Genomic DNA, 23,099 nt, shown 5'->3' with positions numbered 1-23,099 from the left:
AAAAAAATTAAGGTCTTATATATATAATAAGAAATGTTCTTAACTGCATATATAAACCACATATCTGAAACCCCACAGAAAAAGTCCTGAAACCATTTTGTCCCTCCCAAATTGACCTCAAATATTTCTCTGCAAGGTCGAAGGAAAATGGAAAAGCCTCCCCATTGTCTTTTTGCTCACAAATCCTGTCTTAAGGGTATGTCTGTGTATTAATAGGGTGTGAGGCTGTGACCTGGCTCAGGAACTAAGTATTTATCATTACAAAAGACTGGCCAGGCTCCCCAGGGTATCCAATCAAGTGAGCATTAACAGATAACCTGCCAGACAAGATAAACAACCCACTCAGATTTCTGTTGTAGACCGCCTTTTCTGTGATGTAGGTATGGTGTATCTGGGGGTGGTCTTGGACTCCAGGGTGGGCAATTAAAAATGTCTATATAAGGGCGGGCACACCTGGTTTCTGGTTCCTCCTCCTTTCCTGTTGCAACAGATCAATAAAGATCAGGCTTACTAGCTGCTTTGCTTCTCAATATTCTCTACTTGGCCTCTGTTCTTTTCTCCTACCAATAGGGAACCCACGTAAGGACTCTATACAGGCTCTTGTGTCCCCCATAAGGGAAAAAGGGCAGATTTTTGTTTATTACATCCCAATCACTGCTCCCTCCTGAACTGGGGGCCCAGGGCTGCTGTTCTTGGTGCTGGGGAATCAGCCCTATGTTGGCAAAGGGATTTCCTCCTTCTGCATGCCTCTCTCCAGGGGCTTCTTGGACCCCACAGAAGCATCGGGGTGGCTCTGGGCCTGGCTATGCAGAGAGTTGTGCATGCAAGCAGGTTGGGGGGGGGGAGGGAGGCAGCCCGCTCCCTCCCAGCTTCTCCAGATCTGCTTGCAGGATGATCTCAAGGTGTTTCCTGCCTCTCGGTGGTTATTGATAGCCTTGCTCTGTTGGGTCGTCAGTGGGGTGGGGGGCATTCTGCAGATCAGGTGGGGGGAGGCCAAAGCCCTTCTGTGTAGACAAGGCCAGGGGGAGGGGGCGACCCCAGACAGAGACAGGGCAGGCTTCTGACACCTCCCCTGCCTGGGTTCTCTTAGGACACCCCCAAGCCCCCACAATCTGTATTCCTCAAGGGAGCCTGCATGCTGGCCCCTCCCCACAGGAACCAGCAGGAATTCGGACAAGAAGGCATCTGTTATGTACAGTGGACACTCAGGTTGCGAATGTGATCCGTGTGGGATGCATGTTTGCATCCCACAGCATTCGCAACCTGCATCTGCACGTCTGCGCACGTGTGGGTTGTGATTCAGTGCTTCTGCGCATGTGCAAAGCGCGATTTAGCGCTTCTGCGCATGCGCAACTGCTGAAACCCAGAAGCAACCCGTTCCGGTACTTCCGGGTTCCGGCAGTCCACAACCTGAAAAAATGCATCCTGAAGCAGACACAACATGAGGTATGACTATACTGAGCTTGGATCCTAGAACAATTTTGCATTGCTTTCCATGGTAAAGCACGCCTTGGTTTTGGAGTGCTTTGGTTTTGGAACGGACATCAGGAATGGATTAAGTTTGAGAACCAAGGGACCACTGTATCCTGAAGACAGCGCAGTCTCTGCTGATCCTCATTCCAAGGAAACCGAACTCTGGTCAAGGTTTGGGACCCTGGGCTCCTCTCCCTGCTTGGAGATTGGGGTGGCTCACCCCAAAACGGAACTCAACCTACCCCAGGAAGAACGTCCCAAATGGGAACACAGCTTGGAGCACATGCTGTGGGGTGCAGGAGGGAGAACGGTGACAGGACAGGCATCTCTGGCAGGTGCCTGGAGGCCCCAGGAGAAGAAGGGCTCAGGGCTGAGTGAGCGGGGTGGAGTTTAACCCCTTGCGGCTCCCCACTCCATTTAGGCGCCCTCCTCCCTCCCTCCCATCGGAAACAGATCCCACTCACGTTCCCAGCCTCAGAGCTCCTGCCAGGCGAGGCGAGAAATCGTTTCTCTCACTGCAAGTTTATTAACACTCTTCCCCTGGGGAAGCAGGGCTGGCAGCCCCCAGAAATGATTACAGTGGCTGGAGCAGACTGGGATGGGGGCAGAGAAGTCCACTTGGAGCCCGGTGTGCCCTGGAACACAGGAATGTGGGCAACTGCCCAACGCAGAGTCAGACCTGTGGGAATGCTGTGGATAGCAGGAGAGGATATAATGATGGAATATTATCCTTCCTCACTCACGCTAGTGAGCTGGTAGCACAGCACATCCCCTGTGTGTCGCAGGAAGCTAGTTGAATCTCTTGAGTTAAGCAATCCAGTCTGGCTTGTCCAGATTGGATTGTTCCTGGTAAATTCCCCTTTATTCCCTCTTAAAACCAGCAAAGACCCAACAGTCTTCTCTTAAAAGTAATAAGAGGTTTACTTACATTCAGTTCACAGTATGATCCCAAAGGCAGGCTTTAGCTTCTAGTTACAGAAGAGAGTGTGGGTTCATCCCATATGGGAATGAGCCCATGTGCTGCTGGCTGAGAGCCAGCAGACAGCAAAAGCATCAAGAGGGAATAAAACCAGGAGTAAGCATGGATTTCTGGGACGCAGGTGGTGCTGTGGGTTAAACCACAGAGCCTAGGACTTGCTGATCAGAAGGTCGGTGGTTTGAATCCCCACGACGGGGTGAGCTCCCATTGCTCGGTCCCTGCTCCTGCCAACCTAGCAGTTTGAAAGCACACCAAAGTGCAAGTAGATAAATAGGTACCGCTCCAGAGGGAAGGTAAACGGTGTTTCCGTGCGCTGCCCTGGTTCGCCAGAAGCGGCTTAGTCATGCTGGCCACATGACCCGGAAGCTGTACGCTGGCTCCCTTGGCCACTAAAGTGAGATGAGCGCTGCAACCCCAGAGTCATCCACGACTGGCCCTAATGGTCAGGGGTCCCTTTACCTTTTAAAGCATGGAGCAATAGTACCAAATAGTATGGGAAACATCCTTACTAGAAAAATTAATCAATCAACTGAAACTGACATGGGGACAAATAGAAGAAGATGACTTTTTCCTGCTTGGCAGGGGGTTGGACTCGATGGCCCTTGTGGTCTCTTCCAACTCTATGATTCTATGATTCTACTTCACCCCGGTATGGCTCCCCTTTATCACATACACAGCCCAACAAGACAATGACAAAAATCCACCAACAGCATACAAATCAGTATGGCTAACATGATCCAAAACACCCACCCACCCCACTCACACACGAAAACAAAGACCACCACAGCCAACCACAAATGAACAACCACACCCTAGGCCAACCCCAACCTCTCTCACCACCAAAGGAACACAAGCGAACAGCAAAGAACCTGCACAAGCAACGCTGACACCAAACCCCACATATATCAAGTAAAATAGAAACATCGCCACCCGACCCCCCCCATCTCCCCCCCCCCTTTCCCCCTTTTCTTCCTAAGGTCTCAACAAATGAAACCAATTTGTAAAAAAATGTTACATGGGGGAGGGGAATACGAAAGGGAGACATTGCACATACCTTTGTAAATCCAGGAAATCTTTAATGAAAATACATTTAAAAAAGGAATAAAACGGAGAAGACGGGAAGCTGGCTGCGTGACCAGCCCTTTCATGGGGTCTCCTGGGGTCATGTCCATCTACCTGGTCCACGGCGGGGGAGGATGCTCCAGACCAGGTGTGACAGGAAGTCCTCCTGGCTGGAGCAACATCCCCCTCTGTGTCCACTCTGGGCAGACAGGGAGTGTTGTACTTGACTGCTTACATGATGTTACATCCCACAAGACCGTTGGTCCATTTTGCTCTGTGCTGTCGACACTGACTGGCAACAACGGCACTCCAGGATTTCAGGCATGAAGGAGCCTCTCTGAGTCCTACCTGCAGATGCCAGTGAGGAATGAAGCACCTGCAGCGCTCTGCCACTGAGCAACAGCCCTTGCCGTCTGCAGAGATGATGGGGGGGGAGCACAGGACTGCTCTTCTCCAACCCAGATCCCTGGATTCTTTCCTGCAGGCAGTTGTGATCTCCCCTGCTGTACCATCTTCATAATTTAATTAAAGAGGATTGATATACTGCTCAATCATCAAGACCTCTAAGCAACCTCTATTAAAAAAAATCTGATTAATAGGTGTAGTAGTAAAAGAGTGCCTCTGAGCATATGCAGAGCGTGTTTGCACCTGTTGCCTTCCTGCACACTGAGGCTGCCCTGCTGCGTCTTCCTGGCAATTCCCCATGGTGCAGCTGATTTCTGCAGGCTCTGTTGCATGACCAGGGAAGGTAAGGACACCATCGTGTAAGGTGACCCCTGGTGGATCAGGCCCATGGCCCATCTAGGCCAGCAACCTGTTCTCACCATGGCCAATCAGGAGCCCCAAAGGGAAACCAGCAAGCAGGATTTCAGCACCAAGGCATCCCTCTGTCTCCCTGCCTGTGGATTCCAGCGACTGGTGTTCGGAAGCATGAATTTATCCGTCCACGAATTTATCTTATCCTCTTTTCAATCACTTTTGTGTGCCTCCTCTGCAAGAGGTGTCTGGAAGGCGGCAACACGAGGAAGGGCCTTTTCTGCGGTGGCTCCTTGCTGGTGAGATGCTTTCCCAGAGAGGCCCACCTGGTGCCTTCTCTAGGTGTCTTTAGCCACCAAGCAAAAACCTTCCTCCATAACCAGGCCTTTGGCTGATTAACGTTCTATGCCCTTTAAAATATATTTATGAAAGGTGCAGGTTACTGGTTTGTTATTGATTTTATTACGTATTTTGGGTTCTCGTTACATATTTTTATGTTGTGAACTGCCCTGTGATCTTCAGATGAAGGGTGGAATAATTAATAATAATAATAATAATAATAATAATAATAATAATAATTTTAAAAGCCATCCAACTGGATGCCTGCAGTGCCTCCTATGTGAGTCATTGCCATAGTTTAGCAATGCACAAAGAGGAACTTTATTTTATTTGTCTCCCTCCACCCAGGACCCTCTTCCTGCCCTCCTCCTCCTCCTCCGCCTCGGCCTCTGCCTGCTGCTGGAGCTCATGAAATCTGCGCTCCGCGCGGCCTCATTTATCTCTGCCTCTTTTCCCAGGGGCAGGAGGAGTTAATAACAATAAAAGTGGCCCCCTCTCGCTGTCTGCAGATTTACTGTTATTTAATCATGACCTTTTGTGGGGAGCCAAGGCCGGAAGGCACATCGGGGGTTAAGCATCAGGCGCCAAAGGTCAACATCTCCTTTCATCCTTCAAGTCCCACAGGGCGGGGGGGGGGGGGGAGCCGGAGGAGGGAAATAATCTGCGCAGTGAATCTATGCCCGCTCCCGAGGGGGCGGACTCTGCCCAGGCAGAATGTCCTTGGTGCAAGCTTTATTCTCACACTCAAACCCTCAACGTTGTCTAAGAACGTGGCAGCCGCCTGATTCAAAGGAAAGGTGGGTCCTTCTCCTCCGGAATCTGGTTCAGCTGCCTCTGGGCAGCCCACAAGCAACCAAAGGCATGGAATAAGAGAGTTGCAGAGTCGGAAGGGACCCGAGGGTCATCTAGTCCAACCCCCTGCAGCGCAGGAATAAGAACGGGAAAATTTCCTACAGAAACATCGCTGCTTCCGTTTGTGGAGGCAGAGAGCAGAGCCGTCCCGCTGGCAGCCATCCAGTATGTTTCCAAGCAAAATTCAAAGTGTTGGTGCTGACCTTGAAAGCCCTAAACGGCCTCGGTCCAGTATATCTGAAGGAGCGTCTCCACCCCCATCGTTCTGCCCGGACACTGAGGTCCAGCTCTGGGGACCTTCTGGCGGTTCCCTCACTGCGAGAGGCCAAGTTACAGGGAACCAGGCAGAGGGCCTTCTCGGTAGTGGCGCCCGCCCTGTGGAACGCCCTCCCATCAGATGTCAAAGAGATAAACAACTACCTGACATTTAGAAGACATCTGAAGGCAACCCTGTTTAGGGAAGCTTTTAAAGTTTGATGTTTCATTCTGTTATTAATATGTTGGGAGCTGCCCAGAGTGGCTGGGGAAACCCAACCAGATGGGTGGGGTATAACTAATAAATTATTATTATTATCATCACCATCACCATCACCACCACCATCATCATTATTATACCCTCTCCTCTTGCATGAATTTGTCTAATTCTCTTTTAAAGCCATCCAAGCTGGTGGCCATCCTGTGGGAAGGAGTTCCGTAGATTAACTACGCCAAGAACCCCTTCCTTTCACGGAAGCAGCCTCCGTTGCCTAATGCTTGACAAGCTGAGGAACAGCTAGTGGGAGGAGAGTGGAAATGCAGCCCCCTTGGTTCCCCTGGCCCCCTCCGTGGTCATGGCATGGCCTGATTATCTGGACTGGACTGGACTAGAGAGGCTCTATGTTTCAGCCCTATCTGGAGGAGGCGGCTCAGTCTGTGTCCTTTGGGCTTTGAAGTACCTCAAGCCTCCATCTTGCTGGGGGCGGGGGCTTGTTTTTAACACCCACATGAAAGGGTCCCATTTGTGCTGAGCAGGTGATGCTCCTCTTATTCCATCTACTGCCTAATCCCAGGGAGGGGGCAGAATCTCTCTGGGGAGGGCTGAGGCCAGTCCAGGATCCTGCAACCAAGGCAGGCTGGGGAAGGAGCGCCCCCTACAGACCCCACAGGGAAGGAGGCCAGGCTTGAGTGTGCATTTTTACACACACACAGTTCTATTGTTTTTCAGTGTCCTAGAGCAACTTTAAAATGTTAAACATTGGAAACCATCCTCTGAAAAACTTTCAAATCCTGTAAGTTATAATCTGTTTATATTGTATAATTAGATTATTGCTTATTTTATCTTTAAAGAGTTTTTTTTACTGATAATTTTATTATTTTATTCTCTTTGCAAACTGCATTGACATTTGTTTGTTTTCACTCAAGTGGTGTGTAATTTTTTTAATCAATTAATCAATTAATCATAAAATATTTATTTATAGCTTGACTTTCCTCCCGTCAGGGACTCAATATGCTTTACGATTCTTCTTCTTCTTCTTCTTCTTCTTCTCCTTCTTCTTCTTCTTCTTCTTCTTCTTCTTCTTCTTCTTCTTCTTCTTCTTCTTCTTCTTCTCCTCCTCCTCCTCCTCCTCCTCCTCCTTCTCCTTCTTCCAGCCGAGTAAGATTGTCTTAGATAAACACAGTTTTATAAGTGAGTCCATAAGTCACTGTGGAGGCCAATTCTGGATCCACACATCCTTCCACAGTGGGGACATTGGTTTCCGGGCAGGAGTTGATCATGGTGTGGATTTGCCAAGCGTGCCTTCCTCTTAGCATGTTTTCCCCTTTCGTCCTGAGTTCAAGTGTCTTCAAAGCCCAGGACACCTTTGGTAAAGGCTGTTCTCCAATTGGAGCGCTCACAGGCCAGTGTTTCCCAGTTGTCAGTGTTTATACTACATTTTCAAAGATTAGCCTTGAAAGAGTCTTTGAACCTCTTTTGTTGACCACCAGCATTACACTTTCCATTTTTAAGTTTGGAATAGAGTAGTTGCTTTGGAAGACGATCATCAGGCATCCGCACAACTTGACCAGTCTAATGAAGCTGATGTTGAAGAATCATTGCTTCTTCCAGTACGCTGGTATTAGTTTGCCTGTCTTCCCAAGTGATGTGTAACATTTTCAAAGACACTGTTGAAGGAATCTTTCAAGAAGTTGGAGATGGCGTTTGTAAGTGGTCCATGTTTCACAAGCAGATAGTAAGGTTGGTAGTGCAATAGCTTTGTAAACAAGCATTTTGGTTTCCCTGCTAATGTCCTGGTCCTCAAACACTCTGCACTTCAATCGGCAGAAAGCTGTACTCATACAGCTCAGGCGATGCTGGATTTCGGCATCAATGTCGGCCCTTGTGGAAAGACAACTGCCTAGGTAGAAGAAGTGATTGACATTTTCCAACGTTGCACCATTGTGTTGGATTTGTTGCACTGCAGAGGGGTTATTTTGTACTTGTTGGTACAATACTTTGGTTTTTAGAATGTTAAGCAACAGGCCAAGCTTTTTGTAAGCTTCTGCGAAGATATTTAGGATGGTTTGGAGGTCATCCTCTGAGCGTGCGCACACTACTTTGTAATCAGCATACTCTATGGGGGAAGTTACGGTAACCTTACTTTTGCTTTCAGCCTGCTCAGATTGAAGAGCTTCTCTTTAATATATAATAGGAGCAGCTAAAAACACCGGGGGGGTGGGGGGGTGGGAGTGTCATTAAAAAATAATCAAAGATTTTCCAAAAGCATACAGATAAATATAATAAAAACACCATAATGCCAGCCCTTTAATTAAAAGCAGCCAGTTGGAATAAGGCCTGTTGGATTAAGAAGGTCTTCACTGGCTGGTGGAAGGACAGCCAGGAGGGAGCCGGTCTAATTTCTCTAGGGAGGGATTTCTAAAATTGTCTGGGAGGCGCCACCACTGAGAAGGCCCTCTCCTGCTTCCCCCACCAAGCGTGCCTGGGAGGGTGCCAGGACTGCAAAAAGGGCCTTCCCTGAAGATCTCAGAGCCTGGGCAGGTTCATATGAGGGAATATGGTCTTTCAGATAGCTTGGACCTCAGCTGTAATGTAAATACAGACCAAAAAAGCAGAGCAGTCTCTCTGTGCCTACCATTTCCAAATGCTGCATCTTAATAGTGTCCCCAAAACTCACTGTGTCCCAGATCTCTTTTGCAGGGCCAAGTGCACAGCTGGGGCACAAGGAGCGTGTGGAACTCACTGTCACAGGAGGCAGCAACGACCATTAACTTTGCTGGCTTTAGAAGAAGACTGGAGAAATTCACGGAAGGAAATAGGCAGGGCCGGATTGAGGTTTGACGAGGCCCTCAGCTCCTGAAGGTAACGGGGCCCTTTTTATGTCCAGCTGCCCTTTGTCAACAACAAATTGTTGCTGTTTTTGTGTTGAATAGATGCTATATGGTAATTTATGGACCTAATAGGCATCTTAAGCCATTTGCACATTACAAAATATGTATTTTGTCAAAGTAATTGTTGAACTGAAATACAATTAAGAAGTATATTAATAGGGAAATAATTATTGAGCTCTAACTTAAAAAGATTTTGTATATTTTAGGGAGCAGACTAGCAGGTGGGGCCCATTACTTACATCATGGGGAGGGAAAGTAAGGCCTGGGGCCCAGACCTGGCCCAATCGCCTTCTAAATCTGGCTTGCAGATGGTCTGGGAATCAGTGTGTTTTTATTTAAAATGCATCTCTGGGTTATTTATGGGGCATAAGAATTAGTTCATTTCCTCCCAAAATATAGTCCGGCCCACCACATGGTCTGAGGGACAGTGGACCGGCCCCCTGCTGAAAAAGGTTGCTGACCCCTGACTTACATCACAGGAGCCTACACAACACAAAACACTGTTGCTGTGTGTATGCTTTATTTCATTTGTTTTTATCTTATATTTTGGAAATGTACATCCAGTTTTTTTTCTTTTCCATTTTTCTGGGGCCCTGAGCTATGGCTTGTTGAGCTTCTTCTCTGTAAATCTGGGCCTGGAAATGGGGCACTCAGCGGCTGCCAGCCAGGGTGGTTCTGCTCTGCCTGCGCAGACGGAGGCAGCGATGCTTTTTCATGCCACAGTCCCTGCCCAGCGCTCAGGGAAGAAGAGAATCCAGGGAAGGGGCTGGGAGTGCCTGATCCAGCCGGCCTTCTCCTGGTGCTAAATCACGGAATCGCAGAATCGGACAGCTGCCAGGAAGAAATCCTCCTGCAGCTGCAGAGCTGAAGACCAGAAGCAGCTGCAAGTGGGAGCTCTCAGGTGCGTGCGCACAGCTGCCCCGTGTGGCGAGAGGCAGAACTGCCGGCTAGAGCATCCTTCCTTGGAAGGCCCTTTCCGCTCCCTCCTGTGATGGCCTGGGACTAGGAGCCAGAGGAGTCTCCGTCCACACTGGATCCTTTGCCTCAGGCGGCAGCTGAACCAAGTCTGGGGCCTGATCCTGAAGAGTTCCAGTCTGCACAGGTTCCCCTGCAACAAGCACCAGCTGGGTTGAGTCAGGGGCCTGATCCTGCCCTGGCTCCAGATGCCTTCAGCTGGGCCATCGCTTACAGCTGCTCCTCTACCGGTTGGGTCAGGGGAGGCTGAGGCGGCTTCTGGGTCTAGTAACACACCGACGTCTCCCGAGCTGCAGAGACTGAGGTCTGAGAGAAGGAGAGACCTGAGTACTCGCAGGAGGAGTGCTTGCCTTCGGGCGAGACAGGGAGGTGAGTCGCCGTGGGATCAGGACCAGCCGTTACCCCGACAAAGATAAAAGGCTGTCGGACTCCGCCCCAGGTTGTGGGAGCAACGTTGCTGTTTGCCAGAACCTGCCTGAGATCCTGTGCCTGACCTTGCCTGGTTTCCTGCCTTGGCCCTGTAGGACTGACTCCTCATGGAACTCTTGGATTCGGGACCGGACCTGGACCGTGTTGCTCGGGTTCCCCGTGGGCCCAGCACACCTCCCCAGGCTAGTCCCTCTTGGGCAGGCTGGGCTGCAAAGGCGCTTCTTGCCTGAGCTTGCCTGGAGTGCTCCTGAGGGCGCTCTGGCCTTCCCCCTGCTCCTGACCTCGCCCTTGGCTCTGACTAGTGGACGCGCACCACGATGCCGTCGGCTTCCTTGACTTGGGCTCTCTCCTCCTTCCTTGGCTTGGACCTCCTGGCTCAGAGGCGACAAGGAATCGGAGCCTGAGGAGAGCCTGCTGCTGGATCAGGCCCCAGGCCCATGCAGCCCCCCATCCTGCCCCCCGAAGGACCAGCCAGATGCCTCTGGGGTGCCCACAAGCTGGACTGGAGAGGAACCGCATTCGCAACGCCTGCGATTCCCAACACCCAAAAAGAATGTCAGGAAATCTCTGTTGAACTGGGGCAAAGGCCCATATTAAAATGATCCTTAAAAGGCAGTTAAAACAAGAAAAAACTTTTAAAATAATGGAAATTAACAGCAAAATTAACAGCTAGCAGAAGCACTGGGATTATTCCCCCATATGGGGCAGATCCACATGTACATATTTGTAACCAAGTCTGCCTTCAGGGATCCAACTGTGAACTGATGTGAGTAAGCTTCTTTTATTGACATTGAATAAGATTGTGGCATCTTTATTCTTTTAAGAGGGATTCAAGGGAACTTACAGAAACATACAATTTACCGGTAATCTGAGACAGACTGAATTGTAGAATAGTGAGAGGCTCACAGGAGCCTGCAACCAGCTATCTGCTGTGCTGTGTAAAAGGGGAATGTAAACTCTGCTAAGTAAAGGAACTTGCTAGTGCAAGTTAGGAGGGATATTAATAAACAAGATATCCTCTCCTTCCTCCCTGAACATTCCCACACAGACTCCTTCGGAAGGTGGCAAACTCTCATTTGTTAGGGGTTTTAAATGAAGCAGCGTTTGGCTGGCCATCCGTCAGGGACGCTTTAGCTGAGATTCCTGCATTGGGCAAATTCCTGTGGTTCTTTGGCTCTGAACCGAGGAGAGAAAGGGCATCTCGCCAGTTGGGCCAGGCTGGGCCACACCTGGGCAGTGAGCCTGTGCATAGTTTTTGATGGGTGCTGCGCCTGCCCCCTCAGTGGCGACACCCCACCCTCTTCCTTCCCACAGGCCAGACTGCGGCAACCTGGGAGGTGTGCTGCTGCCGGCCTGTGTCGGCCATCCCGGTGGGCGCAGGGCTGGCTCGGCAGGCCTGCTTGCTCTGCCACCCGCTTCCACAACGGTCCCCCCTCCCCTCTCGGGAGGAGCCAGCACCGCAGGGCCGGCGGGGAGCGTTGCCTTTCCAGAGCGGAGCCCCGAACGGAGCGTATTGATCCGGCTGTACGGCGGGTCAGCGATATCATTAACCCCAACAAGGCTGCTGGGCCGCGACACGCCGAGGTTAATTAAAAGTAAAAGTTCAGCCCAATACACCGGCCCGTCGCCCAGGCGGCTCGTGCAGGGCAGAGACGCGGGTGGGTGCGGACGCTGCGATTCACACCAGCCAGCGATGCCCCAGGGCGGCGGATCGATCTCGTCTCCCTCCCCGCCATCTCGCTGCCTGGATGAGCTGCCAGAGAGAGATGAGCTGGTCCCAGTCCTGGCACTGGGAAAGTCTGGCTGATGGGAGACGTGGCTGCAAGGAGAGGCTGCAGCCCGGCCTGCTCTGCTCCCCGCGCGGAGGGAAGGCGCTCTGCACATGGCCAGAGGGCGGCTCCCCAAACCTTTCTTCTTAGGCGCCCTGGGGTTGGGACTGTTTCCTCACGAGGAAGCCCAGCCTTTCGTAGAAGCAGGGCCGGTGAGTCTCTGTGGTGCTTTGGCATGAACCAAATCTCTGCCCTTCCTCTTTCTTTATGCCAGGCAAAGCTGTACTTCCCCACAAGGGCCAGTGAGGCTTCTGGGCCGCAGGGTGGGCGGGTGGGGCTTTTGCTGGTGGCTTTTAATCGCAGAATTGTAGAGTTGGAAGGGACCCTGAGGGTCATCTAGTCCAGCCCCCTGTAAGGCAGGAAGATGCACCTGTTTCGACTTTGCAACCTTGGCATTCTCAGCCCCACGCTCTAAACACCTGAGCTATCCAGGAACTTCATGTTGCCTCCTTGATTGGCTCATCCTGCACTTTTCTTGCTCTTTGTGTTGGATAAATGTACTTCAGCTGCTATTTTCATCTGTGTGCAGCTTTGAATGCTATTTATTTATTTAAGATAAATATCTATTTGGCCTTTTTGTTTCATAGAAGCGTAGAGCTGAGGTAGCTTCAGTTATTTACCTATAAGCCCCCCCCCCCCCACCCACAGATACAGGTGATCCCACCACCCACTTTGGGAACCCCTCAGCTAGCGTAGCCAGGGGGGCAGCTGCCCTCCCAAATCAATATAAATACATCACCAAGGTTCTTCCCTCCCCAACCAAAGGCCTGCCCCCCTCTAACAAAAACCCTTGCTATGCCCAGGGTCCAGCTGTTTCCTTCCATGTCCCCCAGTTTGATTCTCTGAACACCTGAAGGGTCCAGGGCTGAGTCTGAGCTATGGGGCTGTGGGGGTGTCCGGGGGGGAGCTCATGTGGCTGCAGGCCTTCCCAGCCCCTGTGGCACCTCCCTGCAGTAGTCAGGTAGTGATGGAAAAGAAGGGAACTTGGGAGTGGGCTTGGGGCTCCGTACCTCATTGCCAGCCCCCACCTCAACTCCTGTCCAGTCAAAATTATTCCCTCCCTCTCCCGGGAGATGTCCCTGCGTGCCCCTCCCCCTGTTGCTGATTGACAGGAGTGCTGTGAATTATTCATTGTGACGAGATGAGTCTCTTTCGACGGCATCCCAGGCAATTAGCTCCCAGGCTGGGAAGGAGCCTCTGCAATAAAGGGGGGGATTGATTTAAGGGGTGCCTGAGGAATTGACTTGGTGGGGAAGCAGAGCTAGGGATGGGGCCTCCCCAGGTCGGGCTGCTCCTGCGCCGGGGGGCCAGGCAGGAGGCTTCCTACCTCAGGCCACTGGCACCCTCCATCCAGCATGCCAACAATGCCAGGCCCCTAGATAACTGTGCAGAAATGCCTCTGCCCAGGGCTGTCTTACCCATGGGCGACAGGGGTGCGAGGCACCTAGGTGCCGGCCTCTCAGGGGCGCCAGGCCGAGAGTCCGGGGAAGAGCCCGTCTGTTGGTGGGAGTCCACGGTGGGCTCTTCTGCTGTGGGCGGCTCTGCGCTGCGAGTTCGGGGGCAACCAAGCCAGTGAGATGCTGAGGCGTCTGGCCAGCTCTGCCCACCTGCGTGGCTGGGACTGGGCAAGCGGCGGATCTTTGCACCCCAGTGCCGCATATGCTTAAGCCAGCCCTGCCCACTGGGATGGGGGCAAAGTGGGGCTGTTGACCATTCACAGGCTATGAGGAAGCCCCTAAATGGTGGCATGTCAACTGGCAGGGACAGAACCGCCTGACCCCCATTGCAGGAGAAGCCCTTTCCTTTCCTTCCTCTTCCTTGGTTTCTGGAAGACCTTTTGGCAAACCCTGAAACGGTTTCCTGCTCCCCCCCAGGGAAGAAGGGGCGAGTGAAGATCTACAGCAGGAACAAGCAGGGAATAAAGATCGACCCGGGATCTTCTGCCCCTGTGATCCCTGCTCTGCTTCCACAGTTGGAGGCAGCCATGCTTCTGAATGCCCGTGGCAGGAAGTCACAGGAGGGAAGAGTTGCTCTTGTGTTCGAATCCTGCTTTTGGGTTTCCCATGGGGGCATCTGGTTGTCCACTGTGAGAACAGAATACTGGACTAGATGAGCCATTGGGAAGATACAGCGCCACCAATCTGACTCAATGGTGTAAAGTTGGAAAATGTCAATGACTTCTCCTACCTGGGCAGTTCTCTTTCCACAAGGGCCGACATTGATGCCAAAATCCAGCATCGGCTGAGCTCTGTGAGTGCTGCTTTCTCCAGAATGAAGTGCCGAGTGTTTGAGGACTGGGACATTTGCAGGGAAACCAAAATGCTTGTTTACAAAGCTATTGTATGCTTGTGAAACGTGGACCACTTATAAATGTCATCTCCAGCTCTTCAAAAGATTCCATCAACGGTGTTTCCGAAAAAAATTATACATCACCTGGGAAGACAGGCGATCTAATACCAGTGCACTGGAAGAAGCAAAGATCAGTGTTGAAGCAATGATTCTTCAACATCAACTTTGTTGGACTGGTCATGTTGTTGGGATGCCTGATGATCGTCTTCCAAAGCAACTACTCTATTCCAAACTTAAAAACGGAAAGTGTAATGCTGGTGGTCAACAAAAGAGGTTCAAAGACTCTCTCAAGGCATATCTGAAAAAATGTAGTATAAACACCGACAACTGGGAAACACTGGCCTGTGAGCGCTCCAGTTGGAGAACAGCCTTTCCCAAAGGTGTCATGGGTTTTGAAGACACTGGAACTCAGGTCGAAGGGGAGAAACATGTTAAGAGGAAGGCACGCTTGGCAAAGCCTCACCATGATCTACTCCCATCCAGAAACCTCTGTCCCCACTGTGGAAGGACGTGTGGATCCAGAATTGGCCTCCAAAGTCACTTACGGACTCACTGTTAAGACCGTGTTCATGGAAGAACATCTTACTCAGCTACGAGGGATCACCAGAGAAGAAGACAGCAGGCTCTTCTCAGGTTCTTATGTCCATCCTACACCAGGGCCCCAAATGTTGATTCCACCAGTACCAGGAAAGGGGTGCTTTATCTGAGTCCCAGGTGGAATGGGGATGCAGGAGGGCTGCACCGAGTCCTAGCAGTTGGGCCCTCTCTGCCTCAGTCGCCCCACTCCCTCCCCATAAGTGGGAGAGGAGCCAGCAAGGATGCAGACAGACTTTCCCTGCCAAGAATAGCTCCAACGACGGAAGCTCCTTCGCCAGATCTCTGCTTCCTTCTCCGCCTCTGGCCCAGCCAGGCCCAGACGAGTTGGCCAGGGAACTGCTGAGTTCGCCTCTTGCCTCCAGCCGGAATCGCAGCCCAGCCCCTGGGAGGAAGCGGCCGGCTGGAGCCTCTGTCCTCCTCTGCCTTCCTCCTCCTCCTCCTCCTGGGCTGGCAAGTCGCTGCCATGTGCAAAAGTGGCAACTTGTGTCAAAAGGCAGCTGTGGTTTGGCCCAAGCAGCGGTTTGGCCACATGCACCCATGCAGACGGTATTGCGGGTCTCTGAACTTCAAAGTACAGAGATAAGAGCGTAAGAAGGGGCGGCTGGGTCAGGCCAAAGGGGGCCAGTCTAGCCCAGCATCCTGTTCTCACAGGGGCCAAGCAGATGCTCCTTCTGGGAAACCTGGAACCAGGAGTCAAGCACAAGCACAACCATAATATGTTGTTGTTGTTATTATTTATACCCCACCCATCTGGCTGGGTTTCCCCACAGAATATCAAAAGCACGATAAAACATCAAACATTAAAAACTTCCCTAAACAGGGCTGCTTCCTAAAAGCCGGATAGTTGTTTATTTCCTTGACATCTGATGGGAGGGTGTTCCACAGGGCGGGTGCCACTACCGAGAAGGCCCTCTGCCTGGATCCCTGTAACTTGGCTTCTTGCATCATGGGAACTGCCAGAAGGCCCTCGGTGCTGGACCTCAGCGTCCGAGCAGAACGATGGGGGTGGAGACGCTCCTTCAGGTCTACTGGGCCGAGGCCATTTGGGGCTTTCAAGGTCATCACCAACACTTTGAATCGTGCTCGGAAATTTAAAATGTAAAGGGTAAAGGGACCCCTGACCATTAGATCCAGTCGTGGCAGACTCTGGGGTTGCAGCGCTCATCTTGTTTTATTGGCCGAGGGAGCCGGCGTACAGCTTCTGGGTCATGTGGGCAGCAGGACTAAGCTGCTTCTGGCGAACCAGAGCAGCGCACGGAAACGCCGTTTACCTTCCCGCCGGAGCGGTACCTATTTATCTACTTGCACTTTGAGGTGCTTTCGAACTGCTAGGTTGGCAGGAGCAGGGACCGAGCAACGGGAGCTCACTCCGTTGCAGGGATTCGAACCGCTGACCTTCTGGTTGGCAAGTCCTAGGCTCTGTGGTTTAACCCACAGTGCCACCTGCAATGTACCATATTTTTCACTCTATAAGACGCACCAGACCACAAGACGCACCTAGTTTTTGGAGGAGGAAAACAAAAAAAAAAATATTCTGAATCTCAGAAGCCAGAACAGCAAGAGGGATCACTGCACAGTGAAAGCAGCAATCCCTCTTGCTGTTCTGGCTTCTGGGATAGCTGCGCAGCCTGCACTCGCCCCATAAGACGCACACACATTTCCCTTTACTTTTTAGGAGGGAAAAAGTGAGTCTTATAGAGCAAAAAATATGGTAGGTCTTTCAGGACTGGTGTTACGTGGTCTCAGTGGCCACTCTGAGCAACTCTCTCCTCCTGCGCTTTCCTGCTCTGGGATTCAGAAGCGCCGCTGCCTCTGACTGTGGAGGCCGAGCCTTCTCCTCCCCATGAATGTAATTTAACCCTCTTTTAAAGCCATCCAAGTCAGTGGCCATCACTGCTTCCTGCATAAATGAGTCCCATAGATTGCATTACATGAAGGGCTTTCTTTCCTGTTGTGACGTGCGCTGGTGGGACTGGGGTGGTGACTCCTGGCAACTGAATTCTCTGCCCTCTTATCTATCATTCTTCCTTACCTTTCTCTTAGTCCAGATTGTGAGAAAGACCTTGGACCACTGCTCAACTCGAGAGGGGAATTCTGAGCTCTTTCCCTTTCTCTTAACCCTCCAACCAGCCGAACCAACTGAGAGCCCGAAAATAAGACGGAGAGGACCGGCTTAAAAACCCACCTATCTGCAAACGGGTGTCCTATTGAAAGCAAGGGGTTGGAGTTCTTTTTCGTACTACTAGCTAGTTGCCCCAATTAGGAGCCTGAAAATAAGACGGAGAGGACTGGCTTAAAAACCCACCTCTCTGCAAATGGGTGTCCTATTGAAAGCAAGGGGCTGGAAGGACTGTCTTGCTACCCTATCCAGGGGTCGCCTGAGCTGGCACCGCACTGCGCGGGTGTCCAGTAGGGTCCCTTTCTTAAGTTTGCAACGATAGGTAGGAGGTTGCCAGGAGGGATAGCCTAGCAGGAGCTAGGGGGACCCGGCAGAGTGGAAAGGAAGCACCCACAGAATACAGAATAGGGAAGGGTGAGGGCCGAAGGTCTGGGGAGGAAACCAGATAGCTCAGGACTCGGGGCCAACCCTGTGAAAGGTCAGTCCATGGAAAAGGCGCCAGAGGAGGGGTTGGGACTTGTGGATAGTTTTCAGGATCCTTGTCATTTGCTTTTCCTCTAAGTTTTCATTATCCTAGGCGGCTGCCGAAAGTGGGCCCTAAAAAAGCAAGGTCTTCTGAATCTTCCACTGCCCACCTTCCTTGAATGCCCAGCAGTTCTAGTGTGACATTGGATGCCTGGTGTGATGCATCGTCTGCCCCCCCCCTGCAACCAGCACCCCCCAGTCCCCTCCTGCTGTGTCTTCTCTCTCTGCGATAGAGTCCACGTTGCTCTGGGCTGTGGATGCTGAAGCCCAGGCAGGATGCGTCCCGTCCCCCCCGCCAGCCCTGCCCTATTCCCAGGTCCTTGGGCAGGGGCGCCCCCCCCCTCCAGGCCATCTCAGGCCTTCTCTGCAGTCTGGACATGAAGGAACAATGGGCAGGGGCCGAGGGGGTGGTGCTGTGCCAACATTCGTGACTGGCGGCATCCTGGAAGCGGGCAGGAAGCCCAACGCTTGCCGCTTCCCGTCCTGGCAGCGCCTGGCTCCCCTGAGAGGGCTGGGAAAGTGGGGAGCGCCGCGGAATGATTCACGGACGGAGCCCCCCCCTCACTGGAAACGGAGAGCCAGTGGCTTCAAGCTGACACAGCCCTCAAGCAGGACCTCTGCCCTAAGACAAGGCTGGCCGCAGTTACTCCATCTTAAAGGAGCAGCATTCTGCACATGCTCAGGAACAGCCTGACTTATTGTGCCAGGTGTCCAGGACGGAGGTCACAGGTGCCTGGGCCAAGTCAGGTGGCATGAAGAATATCAGTGCCGCTGGATCAGGCCAATGCCCTTCCAGGCCAGCATCCTGTTCTCATGAGGTCATCCGGATGCCCCGATGCCCACAAGCAGGATTCGCACACAGGTGCAACATTTCCCCGCCAGCAACTGGTATTCCGAAGCAGCCTCTGGCGGTGGAGGGAGGACAGAGCCATCCTGGCTGGGGGCCTCTGATAGCCCTCTCCTCCTCCCTGAACTTGCCAAACCCTCTTTTCAAGCAATCTAGCTTGGTGGCCATCGCTGCCTCCAGTGGGAGGGAGTTCCGCAGTTTAACTCTGCGCTGTGTTGCACTGACAGGTAAGGAATCCTGAGCCTTAAGGCCCAGCCTGGCTAGCCCAGTGTGGATGCTGGACCCGCCCCCCCCCCGGCTCACAGAGGCCCCTTAGACTTGGCTCCCTCTCCCTGCGCAGCCAGCCATGCCTGGGCCAGGACCGAGTCAGGCAAGTTGACAGGCTCCCCTCCCCTGGGCGTGTGTGTGTGTCTGTGTGAGCGGATCTGGCTGTGCAGTCGTTGAATGCCAATCGGGCACCAGCGGTTGCAAAATTGCCTTTGGATTTTTCTCATTAGCTTCGTCTCCCGTGAGCTCGTTATGCGGGAGCCTCTCTTCTGCCTGCGCTGACAGCTCATTCCCGCTCTGACAGCCATATGGCAGGAGCACCGCTCGGGGGGGGGGGGGGGAGCGTTGCAAGGAGGGGGGGGCACAATTGGCGTCAAAGCAGGAAGTGCAGCAAGAGTGCCCTGGAGCACCTGCAGAGAGCCTTTTGCGCCTCACCTGGGAGGAGCCAGCTGAGTCCAGCCAGCGACATACCAATCTCCAGGGCACCCAGCCAAGGCAGCAGCTGCCCCAAGGCAGGGGACAGAAATCTCTCCCCCCCCCCCCCCGGGGAGAAAAAGCCAGCAAGAGATGGTACCTTGCATCTCAAACACCTGGGAAGCAAACCTGGAAGTAAGTGTTCCGGTTTGCGAACTTTTTTTTGGAAGCCGAATATGCTCCGTTTTGAGTGTTATGCTTCCAATTTGAGGGGCACACTTCCATTTTGAGCAGGGGTCAGCAACCTTTTTCAGCAGGGGGTCGGTCCACCATCCCATAGACCATGTGGGGAGCAGGATTATATTTTGAAGGGGAAAAAATGAACGAATTCCTATGCCCCACAAGTAACTCATGCATTTTAAATAAAAGCACACATTATACTCATGTAAAAACACCAGGCAGGCCCCACAAATAACCCAGAGATGTGTTTTTAAATAAAAGGACACATTCTACTCATGTAAAAACACGCTGATTCCTGGACCGTCTGCAGGCCGGATTTAGAAGGCGATTGGGCCGCATCTGGCCCACGGGCCTTAGGTTGCCTACCCCTGATTTTGAGTGTTGCACTGAGGTCTGTCTGTTTTTGCTATTTTGCGTTTGTTTTTGCGGCTCTTTTTTTGTTTTTGTGACTGTGTGGAACCCAGTTCAGCTACTGATTGATTGTGGGACCGCAGTGCATTGTTGATTGGTTTCATTTTTTGGATCAATGATCTCATTAAATAGTAAAATTCATGTTAAATTGCTGCTTTAGGGGTTATTTTTAAAAGTCTGGAACGGATTAATCTGTTTTGCATTACTTTCTATGGGAAAGCGCACCTTGGTTTTGGAACGGATTAAGTTTGAGAACCAAGGTACCACTGTACTTCGAGCCTGTCCTTCACACAAGCTGGGGGTCAAGGACCCTCTGATGCCATGAGGGATGCCTGGGGGCTGGAGGGCCTCTCCTGGCTGCCCTCCTTGCTGAACCTTTGCCTTCCGGAGGCGAACCCTCCTCAGTCCCCTTGGCTGGGACAGAGGAAGCTGCCTCCTGCCAGGCCTGGACTAGCGGACCCTTGGGAAACTGCAATTCTGTTATCCTAGGCTGGCCCCCTTGCGCATCTGGTCTGGTAAGCTCCAGGCGGCTGCGGCTGGGGAATGAGCCTCGGGGCTGATGCGTGCAGAGCCTCTGGTGCTCTGGCCCTTGCACACTCCCATCCTTCTTGTGGCAGTGAGTTCCAGAGTCCCAGCCTCCCACTGAGCCGAGTCTTGTCTAGGTGGCGCTCGGAGGCAGCCTGGTGATCCGGGAAGAAGCAGCAGGTCTGGTGGGTGGCTAGAGGGGAGGCTGCGCACTGACTGTGCGTGGGCTGCAGACAGTCCAGGGGCCTCTTCCTCACGGCCAGCCCAACCCTCTTTGCTGCAACTCAGGAACTTGAGCTCCCCCCTCGCCCCCATTAACTGCTTGCAGGGGGGGGAGGGGAGGGGGGCTCAGGTTTCCCCCTCCCTGCAGTTTGGAGCCTGCGGCCATTAGCAGTGCCCAGAGCATGACCAGGGAGGGGGGGATATCAAAGCGCTTCCACGCCTCTCGTCTCCCCCACCATCCCTCCCTCCATTAGTCATGTTCCATAAAAGCTGCTTTCTCCTGGAGAGTAAAAGGTCTCAGGGAAGAATTCTCAACCGTGCTGGCAATGAAAAGCGGGGGCACTCCTGGGCACGTGCAGAGTGCATTTCCCTCACACAGCAATAAAAGCAACGGCAACAAAGTGTGTGTGTGTCAAAATTCAACATGGGCTTTGAGGGTCCATCCGACCACCTTAAAGAACCTGGATGAATTCTCATGGGAAGCTGCTTCTTGCTTCCTTAATGTCAGCCGGGGAACCCTTTCCCCTACTCCTAAGAAAGGCCAAGTTGGCAGCTGAGATGACAGATCTGGTTTCTGGACTCTTGGAGGGGCTGTGGGAAGAGGACCTCCCCTTCTTGGCTCTCCACCTCATCAAGGAAATGGGCGCAGCAAAAGCGAAAGTTTGGAACTCGCTGCCACTGAGTTGGACGGCTTCAAGAGAGAACTGGACAAATTCATGGAGGAGACTCCTGAGTTTCTAGCCAGGATGGCTCTGCTCTGCCTCCAGAGTCAGAGGCAGCAAGGCTACTGGAAACCTGTTGCTGGAAACCCCAGGAGGAGACCGCTGGCTGCTTGTTCTGGGCATCTGGCCTAGATGGGCCATGGGCCTGATCCAGCCGCCAGGCCCTTCTGATGTTCTTCCTTTCTCCACTCAGATGTGGAGCACCCCAATAGTTGGTGTAAACAATGGAGGGGGGCGGCGAAGAGAAACTCTGGAAGCCGCTCAATGGCTGACAACCCCCCCCCCCCAGGCCTGTCCCAAAGGCTTAACATCTGGAGAATTTTTCTTTTTTGGAGCGGATGTTTCGCAATGTCTGTAAAATGGGCACAATGAGGCAGCAGCAGCCTCCCCTTTCCAGGACCCTGCTGCCTTTGCAGGTTCTCTCAGCGCCAGCTCAGTTTGAGTCGTGGGGATTAGCAAGGGGCAGCTGAGCTCATCCTTGCAAGTACTTAGCGCTGGCCCTCGGTCCGGCAGCCTGATGGTTTTGATCCCTGACCCTCCGACCTGCTGCGTTTCACCAGGTACTTAGCAAGGCCCGGGTCTTCCAAACAGGGGTAGCGGGCGGCGTGACCCCAGCGCTGCTGCCGCGGCAGACGGTGAGAAATCGCCAACAGCTGGTCTTGGTGGGAAGGGCCAGCCCAGGGTAACCGGATCTCCCCTCTCCCTCCCGGGGGGGGGGCGTTTGGGGCGGGGGCTCAGGGTCAGCAGCAGCAGCCCTCGCTCAGGGGTTAAGCGCAGGGCAAGAGGAGGGTTAACTACCAGCCAGTGCCCTGTAAATCATTTCACTTGGGGAGGAAACAGCCAGACAAAGCCAAGGCGAGGAGGAGAGACCCAGGAGGCGAAGGTGGCAGAGGCAGAACTCCAGAAGGGGCAGGTCTAGCCTGGAGAAGACGAACTCTACAGCTCTAGGTGGGCCTGGGGGGGCGGAGAAGTGGACCTGCCCCCCAAACGCAGGAGAGCAAGCTGGTGGCATGGAGCTGGAGGAGAACCAAGGGGCTTTCAGAAAGTGGAAGGAGGGGCAAACTCGAACACAATACCTCCTTCATCGTTGTCTTCTCCGTGACCTGCTGCCAGGCAGTGCCCTGCTTCTCCTAGCATCCCCTGCGGATGCCAGAATGGATCAGGCCCGCAGCACAAGCCAAGCCTTACTTGGGAGACGCCACCCCTGTGCGTTTGGTTTGCAAAGGGGAGCCCGGAACCAGAGGACAGCTGTTCGGACTCCTCTCTCAATACGCTGCTAAGGGTTTATTCCGTTAAACCTGCTAAGCTGTCAAAAAGGGAGAGGAGGCGCCAAAGGGTTTCGCAAGGTCAAGGCCGGATCCGGAGGCCGTTCGGCACTTTCGGGTGACAGCAGAGAAGGGGCCCGCAAAATCTGCAGGTGACAGAAAGCGGGCATGGGCTGCAAAACATTTTGCTGGGCTGGGCAGACAGCTGCAGAATGGAGTTTGGCAAGGACCAACGCCAGGTGGACCCGCGGGAGAATGGAAAACCTCGTGATGGCATTGGGAAGGAAGATATTTATGGGTGCGCAATAAACTGGCCACGGGGATGCCTCTGCAGAGGCTCTGGGGCTTCAGAAAGGAGAGTTGCTTGTCTCAGCACAGGGGACGGCATCGAGTGTGGGCCGTGTGGCGCTGTGGGCAACCTGAGCTGGGCTGACACTAAATCAGCAAAGAGGGTGGCAGGCTGAAAACGCCCCGGAGGTGGAAAGAAGAAATTCCGACGAAAGAAGAATGGCAGACGAAATTAATGGACTCTGCAG

Source organism: Podarcis tiliguerta, assembly GCF_965153285.1.
Source record: "Podarcis tiliguerta genome assembly, chromosome: 9".
Classification (NCBI taxonomy): domain Eukaryota; kingdom Metazoa; phylum Chordata; class Lepidosauria; order Squamata; family Lacertidae; genus Podarcis; species Podarcis tiliguerta.
Note: the sequence above shows the minus strand (reverse complement) of the source record.